At 42.6% G+C, this 7,750-nt stretch overlaps 1 pseudogene; it reads left to right on the top strand.

The window, feature by feature from the left end:
* The first annotated feature begins 6,353 nt into the window (after positions 1 to 6,353).
* Positions 6,354 to 7,503, top strand: LOC119878116 (annotated as a pseudogene).
* The last annotated feature ends 247 nt before the right edge of the window (positions 7,504 to 7,750 follow it).

Here is a 7,750-nt window from a genome sequence, read left to right as displayed (position 1 = left end):
GAGGCCGGGGCGAGTGTCCCCAGGACAGGAGAGCCCCGTCCCGGAGGAGCAGGAGCTGCACCGACCTTCCCGGGGGAAAGGGGCTCGCGGGGAGTTGGAGCAGGACCCAGGAGGGCGGGGATGCCCTCGGATTCCCTGAGACAGTAACAGCAACTGCGCGCCCAGGAGAGTGCGCCGAGCTCCCTAAGGGCTGCAGCGCGCACGGCGGGACCCGGCGGGACCCGGAGCAGCTCGGGGGGCTCGGGCGGCGGCTCCGCGGAGGGGGCTGCGCGGCCCGGGAGCGCGAATCCACCAGCGCAGGCTCCGGAGCACAGGGCGCCGGGACACAGCCCAGGATCCGGCCTCCCCCGGGACAGGCAGAGGCCGGGAGGGCCCAGGACAGCGAGGACGCTCCTGCCCCAGCTGAGCAGATCAGCGGCCCCGCCCGGAGCCTCCAGGCCCTGCAGACCGAGAGCTCGGAGTTCCTGCCGGAGCTGAATCCAGGTTCCCAGAGCTGCCCCGCCACTGGGGCTGTTCCTCCTGCGGCCTCACGGGGTAAACAACCCCCACCGAGCCCTGCACCAGGCAGGGGCACAGCAGCTCCCCCAACTGCTAACACCTGAAAATCAGCACAGCAGGCCCCTCCCCCAGAACACCAGCTAGACTGACAAGTTCCAGGAGAAGCCAAGGGACTTAAAGTACACAGAATCAGAAGATACTCCCCGGTGGTTCTTTTTTTGTTTGTTTGTTTTTGTTTTTGTTTTTGTTTTGTTTTGCTTTTTGATTTGTTTCCTTCCCCCACCCCCTTTTTTTCTCCTTTCTTTTTCTTTCTCTTTTTCTTCTTCTTTTTTTTTTTTTTTTTTTTTTCGTTTTTTTTTTCTTTTTCTTCCCTTTTTTTTTTCTCTTTCTCTTTTCTTTCCTTCTTTCTCTCCTCTCTTTTTCTCTTTTTCCCAATACAACTTGCTTTTGGCCACTCTACACTGAGCAAAATGACTAGAAGGAAAACCTCACCTCAAAAGAAAGAATCAGAAACAGTCCTCTCTCCCACAGAGTTACAAAATCTGGATTACAATTCAATGTCAGAAAGCCAATTCAGAAGCACTATTATACAGCTACTGGTGGCTCTAGAAAAAAGTATAAAGGACTCAAGAGACTTCATGACTGCAGAATTTAGAGCTAATCAGGCAGAAATTAAAAACCAATTGAATGAGATGCAATCCAAACTAGAAGTCCTAACGACGAGGGTTAACGAGGTGGAAGAACGAGTGAGTGACCTAGAAGACAAGTTGACGGCAAAGAGGGAAACTGAGGAAAAAAGAGACAAACAATTAAAAGACCATGAAGATAGATTAAGGGAAATAAACGACAGCCTGAGGAAGAAAAACCTACGTTTAATTGGGGTTCCCGAGGGCGCCGAAAGGGACAGAGGGCCAGAATATGTATTTGAACAAATTCTAGCTGAAAACTTTCCTAATCTGGGAAGGGAAACAGGCATTCAGATCCAGGAAATAGAGAGATCCCCCCCTAAAATCAATAAAAACCGTTCAACACCTCGACATTTAATTGTGAAGCTTGCAAATTCCAAAGATAAGGAGAAGATCCTTAAAGCAGCAAGAGACAAGAAATCCCTGACTTTTATGGGGAGGAGTATTAGGGTAACAGCAGACCTCTCCACAGAGACCTGGCAGGCCAGAAAGGGCTGGCAGGATATATTCAGGGTCCTAAATGAAAAGAACATGCAACCAAGAATACTTTATCCAGCAAGGCTCTCATTCAAAATGGAAGGAGAGATAAAGAGCTTCCAAGACAGGCAGCAACTAAAAGAATATGTGACCTCCAAACCAGCTCTGCAAGAAATTTTAAGGGGGCCTCTTAAAATTCCCCTTTAAGAAGAAGTTCAGTGGAACAGTCCACAAAAACAAAGACTGAATAGATATCATGATGACACTAAACTCATATCTCTCAATAGTAACTCTGAATGTGAATGGGCTTAATGACCCCATCAAAAGGCGCAGGGTTTCAGACTGGATAAAAAAGCAGGACCCATCTATTTGCTGTCTACAAGAGACTCATTTTAGACAGAAGGACACCTACAGCCTGAAAATAAAAGGTTGGAGAACCATTTACCATTCGAATGGTCCTCAAAAGAAAGCAGGGGTAGCCATCCTTATATCAGATAAACTAAAATTTACCCCAAAGACTGTAGTGAGAGATGAAGAGGGACACTATATCATACTTAAAGGATCTATTCAACAAGAGGACTTAACAATCCTCAATATATATGCTCCAAATGTGGGAGCTGCCAAATATATAAATCAATTATTAACCAAAGTGAAGAAATACTTAGATAATAATACACTTATACTTGGTGACTTCAATCTAGCTCTTTCTATACTCGATAGGTCTTCTAAGCAAAACATCTCCAAAGAAACGAGAGCTTTAAATGATACACTGGACCAGATGGATTTCACAGATATCTACAGAACTTTACATCCAAACTCAACTGAATACACATTCTTCTCAAGCGCACATGGAACTTTCTCCAGAATAGACCACATATTGGGTCACAAATCGGGTCTGAACCGATACCAAAAGATTGGGATTGTCCCCTGCATATTCTCGGACCATAATGCCTTGAAATTAGAACTAAATCACAACAAGAAGTTTGGAAGGACCTCAAACACATGGAGGTTAAGGACCATCCTGCTAAAAGATAAAAGGGTCAACCAGGAAATTAAGGAAGAATTAAAAAGATTCATGGAAACTAATGAGAATGAAGATACAACCGTTCAAAATCTTTGGGATGCAGCAAAAGCAGTCCTAAGGGGGAAATACATCGCAATACAAGCATCCATTCAAAAACTGGAAAGAACTCAAATACAAAAGCTAACCTTACACATAAAGGAGCTAGAGAAAAAACAGCAAATAGATCCTACACCCAAGAGAAGAAGGGAGCTAATAAAGATTCGAGCAGAACTCAACGAAATCGAGACCAGAAGAACTGTGGAACAGATCAACAGAACCAGGAGTTGGTTCTTTGAAAGAATTAATAAGATAGATAAACCATTAGCCAGCCTTATTAAAAAGAAGAGAGAGAAGACTCAAATTAATAAAATCATGAATGAGAAAGGAGAGATCACTACCAACACCAAGGAAATACAAACGATTTTAAAAACCTATTATGAACAGCTATACGCCAATAAATTAGGCAATCTAGAAGAAATGGACGCATTCCTGGAAAGCCACAAACTACCAAAACTGGAACAGGAAGAAATAGAAAACCTGAACAGGCCAATAACCAGGGAGGAAATTGAAGCAGTCATCAAAAACCTCCCAAGACACAAGAGTCCAGGGCCAGATGGCTTCCCAGGAGAATTTTATCAAACGTTTAAAGAAGAAATCATACCTATTCTCCTAAAGCTGTTTGGAAAGATAGAAAGAGATGGAGTACTTCCAAATTCGTTCTATGAAGCCAGCATCACCTTAATTCCAAAGCCAGACAAAGACCCCGCCAAAAAGGAGAATTACAGACCAATATCCCTGATGAACATGGATGCAAAAATTCTCAACAAGATACTGGCCAATAGGATCCAACAGTACATTAAGAAAATTATTCACCATGACCAAGTAGGATTTATCCCTGGGACACAAGGCTGGTTCAACACCCGTAAAACAATCAATGTGATTCATCATATCAGCAAGAGAAAAACCAAGAACCATATGATCCTCTCATTGGATGCAGAGAAAGCATTTGACAAAATACAGCATCCATTCCTGATCAAAACTCTTCAGAGTGTAGGGATAGAGGGAACATTCCTCGACATCTTAAAAGCCATCTATGAAAAGCCCACAGCAAATATCATTCTCAATGGGGAAGCACTGGGAGCCTTTCCCCTAAGATCAGGAACAAGACAGGGATGTCCACTCTCACCACTGCTATTCAACATAGTACTGGAAGTCCTAGCCTCAGCAATCAGACAACAAAAAGACATTAAAGGCATTCAAATTGGCAAAGAAGAAGTCAAACTCTCCCTCTTCGCCGATGACATGATACTCTACATAGAAAACCCAAAAGTCTCCACCCCAAGATTGCTAGAACTCATACAGCAATTCGGTAGCGTGGCAGGATACAAAATCAATGCCCAGAAGTCAGTGGCATTTCTATACACTAACAATGAGACTGAAGAAAGAGAAATTAAGGAGTCAATCCCATTTACAATTGCACCCAAAAGCATAAGATACCTAGGAATAAACCTCACCAAAGATGTAAAGGATCTATACCCTCAAAACTATAGAACACTTCTGAAAGAAATTGAGGAAGACACAAAGAGATGGAAAAATATTCCATGCTCATGGATTGGCAGAATTAATATTGTGAAAATGTCAATGTTACCCAGGGCAATATACACGTTTAATGCAATCCCTATCAAAATACCATGGACTTTCTTCAGAGAGTTAGAACAAATTATTTTAAGATTTGTGTGGAATCAGAAAAGACCCCGAATAGCCAGGGGAATTTTAAAAAAGAAAACCATATCTGGGGGCATCACAATGCCAGATTTCAGGTTGTACTACAAAGCTGTGGTCATCAAGACAGTGTGGTACTGGCACAAAAACAGACACATAGATCAGTGGAACAGAATAGAGAATCCAGAAGTGGACCCTGAACTTTATGGGCAACTAATATTCGATAAAGGAGGAAAGACTATCCATTGGAAGAAAGACAGTCTCTTCAATAAATGGTGCTGGGAAAATTGGACATCCACATGCAGAAGAATGAAACTAGACCACTCTCTTTCACCATACACAAAGATAAACTCAAAATGGATGAAAGATCTAAATGTGAGACAAGATTCCATCAAAATCCTAGAGAAGAACACAGGCAACACCCTTTTTGAACTCGGCCATAGTAACTTCTTGCAAGATACATCCACGAAGGCAAAAGAAACAAAAGCAAAAATGAACTATTGGGACTTCATCAAGATAAGAAGCTTTTGCACAGCAAAGGATACAGTCAACAAAACTCAAAGACAACCTACAGAATGGGAGAAGATATTTGCAAATGACATATCAGATAAAGGGCTAGTTTCCAAGATCTATAAAGAACTTATTAAACTCAACACCAAAGAAACAAACAATCCAATCATGAAATGGGCAAAAGACATGAACAGAAATCTCACAGAAGAAGACATAGACATGGCCAACATGCACATGAGAAAATGCTCTGCATCACTTGCCATCAGGGAAATACAAATCAAAACCACAATGAGATACCACCTCACACCAGTGAGAATGGGGAAAATTAACAAGGCAGGAAACAACAAATGTTGGAGAGGATGTGGAGAAAAGGGAACCCTCTTACACTGTTGGTGGGAATGTGAACTGGTGCAGCCACTGTGGAAAACTGTGTGGAGGTTCCTCAAACAGTTAAAAATATACCTGCCCTATGACCCAGCAATTGCACTGTTGGGGATTTACCCCAAAGATACAAATGCAATGAAACGCTGGGACACCTGCACCCCGATGTTTATGGCAGCAATGGCCACGATAGCCAAACTGTGGAAGGAGCCTCGGTGTCCAACGAAAGATGAATGGATAAAGAAGATGTGGTTTATGTATACAATGGAATATTACTCAGCTATTAGAAATGACAAATACCCACCATTTGCTTCAACGTGGATGGAACTGGAGGGTATTATGCTGAGTGAAGTAAGTCAGTCGGAGAAGGACAAACATTATATGTTCTCATTCATTTGGGGAATATAAATAATAGTGAAAGGGAAAATAAGGGAAGGGAGAAGAAATGGGTGGGAAATATCAGAAAGGGAGACAGAACATAAAGACTGCTAACTCTGGGAAACGAACTAGGGGTGGTAGAAGGGGAGGAGGGCGGGGGGTGGGAGTGAATGGGTGACGGGCACTGGGTGTTATTCTGTATGTTAGTAAATTGAACACCAATAAAAAAAAAAATTAAAAAAAAAAAAAAAAAAAAAAAAAAAAAAAAAAAGTTCTGAGAAGTCCTGCATTAAAAGAGAAACTTTAACCCAGCATTTCTCAAACTTATTTAACTATGAAACCTTTTATTATCATAAACCTATTAACATACTATAGAATGGGTATGCTAATATGAGTGCATTTAGAAAATAATGCTCTAATGTTTTGCTGTTAAATATGGTATTGGCATTTATAATATTATTGAATTATTTTCCATTTTTAGTTTATTAAGATTTTTTGTTTTTATTTTTAAAGATTTTTTAAAAATCAGAGATAATATTGGAATATATTTTAAAATGAGGGATATAGTAGTTCTTTCAAAGAAACTGCTGCCAGTGCGGCAATTTTCCAAGCCCCACAGTGTCCTCCCAATGCTAGTGATGGCTCGCGAAGCAATGGAATATAATCTTCATATGCAATTAGAGCATCATGTTGCAAAACAGCCTGTTCCTGCTGAAGTGGTCAGCAGCCAAGTGGGACCACCCCTGCTCCAGCCTGCTCCTGATGAAGGGGCCAGCAGCCAGGTGGGACTGCACCTGCTCCAGCCTGCTCCACACGCGTCTTTTGGCCTGACAGAGGAAGGGGAGCTGTGGGGAGAAGATCATGTGGAGAACATTAATCCAGGAGCTTCGGAGGAGCATAGGCAGCGATCTCATGTTAACCACCCTGACCGAGTGTCTTCATTGGATTCAATGAACAGTTTCATCAGTGGGCTTCAGAGACTTCATGGCATGCTGGAATTCCTGAGACCTTCATCAGACTGCAACGTGGGACCAATGAGATCGAGTAGGATGAGGGGATCTGCTTCACGCAGGTCAAGAACTGCAGGGTAGCAGAGGACAGACAGTGCCAGGTCAAGAGCACCACCAATAGATGCCTACTTTCAAGTGAGCCAGACCAAGCCTCATTTGCCAACCACCTCCTGTGATTCAGAGACCTGAAATCCTGTCTGAGGACTTGCGGGTCTCGAGTAGTTCTAGTTCTGAGAGTGATAGCTCCACAGAGTTTGAAGAAGTTGTTGCCCAGGCAGAGGAAACTAGAGCTGCTGTTTTAGAAAAGCAAGTAGGAGGTACCTCAGCACAGCAAGAAGTTACATGTATCAGTGGAGGAGAGACCTTCCCCAAACAGTCTCCCTAGAAGATGAACCCCCTTCTACCTTCTGTTCCTATGGATGATGAAGAAGGGGACACTTGCACAATATTTTTGGAGCACATGACCAATGCTAGGGATCATCACATTTCAATATTGTACCGTGGGTACCTCTTTGGGTATAAGTGCATTTCTAAGTGGCTAAAGGGACAGGCACAAAAATGTCCCCAGTGCAACAAGAAAGCCAAGCACAGTGACATTGTTGTTCTTTATGTCCGAACCCTGGGAGCTCTGGACACTAGTGAACATGAGCGCATGAAAAGTTCTTTACTAAAGGAGCAGATGCTAAGGAAGCAGGCTGAGTTAGAATCAGCACAGTGCTGGAGCCAGCTTCAAGTCCTCAGAGACGAATGCAGCAAGATTTATGATCCATCAGACTGAATCACTTACCTTTCTCCAAACCTGTCATGTGTTTTTCCTGCTTCCATACCACTCTGAGTGCTGTTACCTCTAACTAGACTATTTCTGTTCTTATGTCTGCTGGTGAGATGCTTTCTATTAAATTCCATAGCTCTACTGCTACATCTTCCTGAATTCTTCCCTGATCTAACCACCATTTATAATTTGCCCTGCTCTAAAACATTGTCTTTATTGTTCTTTTTTTTTAATTTTTTATTTATTTATGATA

Source organism: Canis lupus, chromosome X (assembly GCF_011100685.1).
Source record: "Canis lupus familiaris isolate Mischka breed German Shepherd chromosome X, alternate assembly UU_Cfam_GSD_1.0, whole genome shotgun sequence".
Classification (NCBI taxonomy): Eukaryota; Metazoa; Chordata; class Mammalia; order Carnivora; family Canidae; genus Canis; species Canis lupus.
Note: the sequence above shows the minus strand (reverse complement) of the source record. Positions and strands in the feature narration are given on the sequence as shown.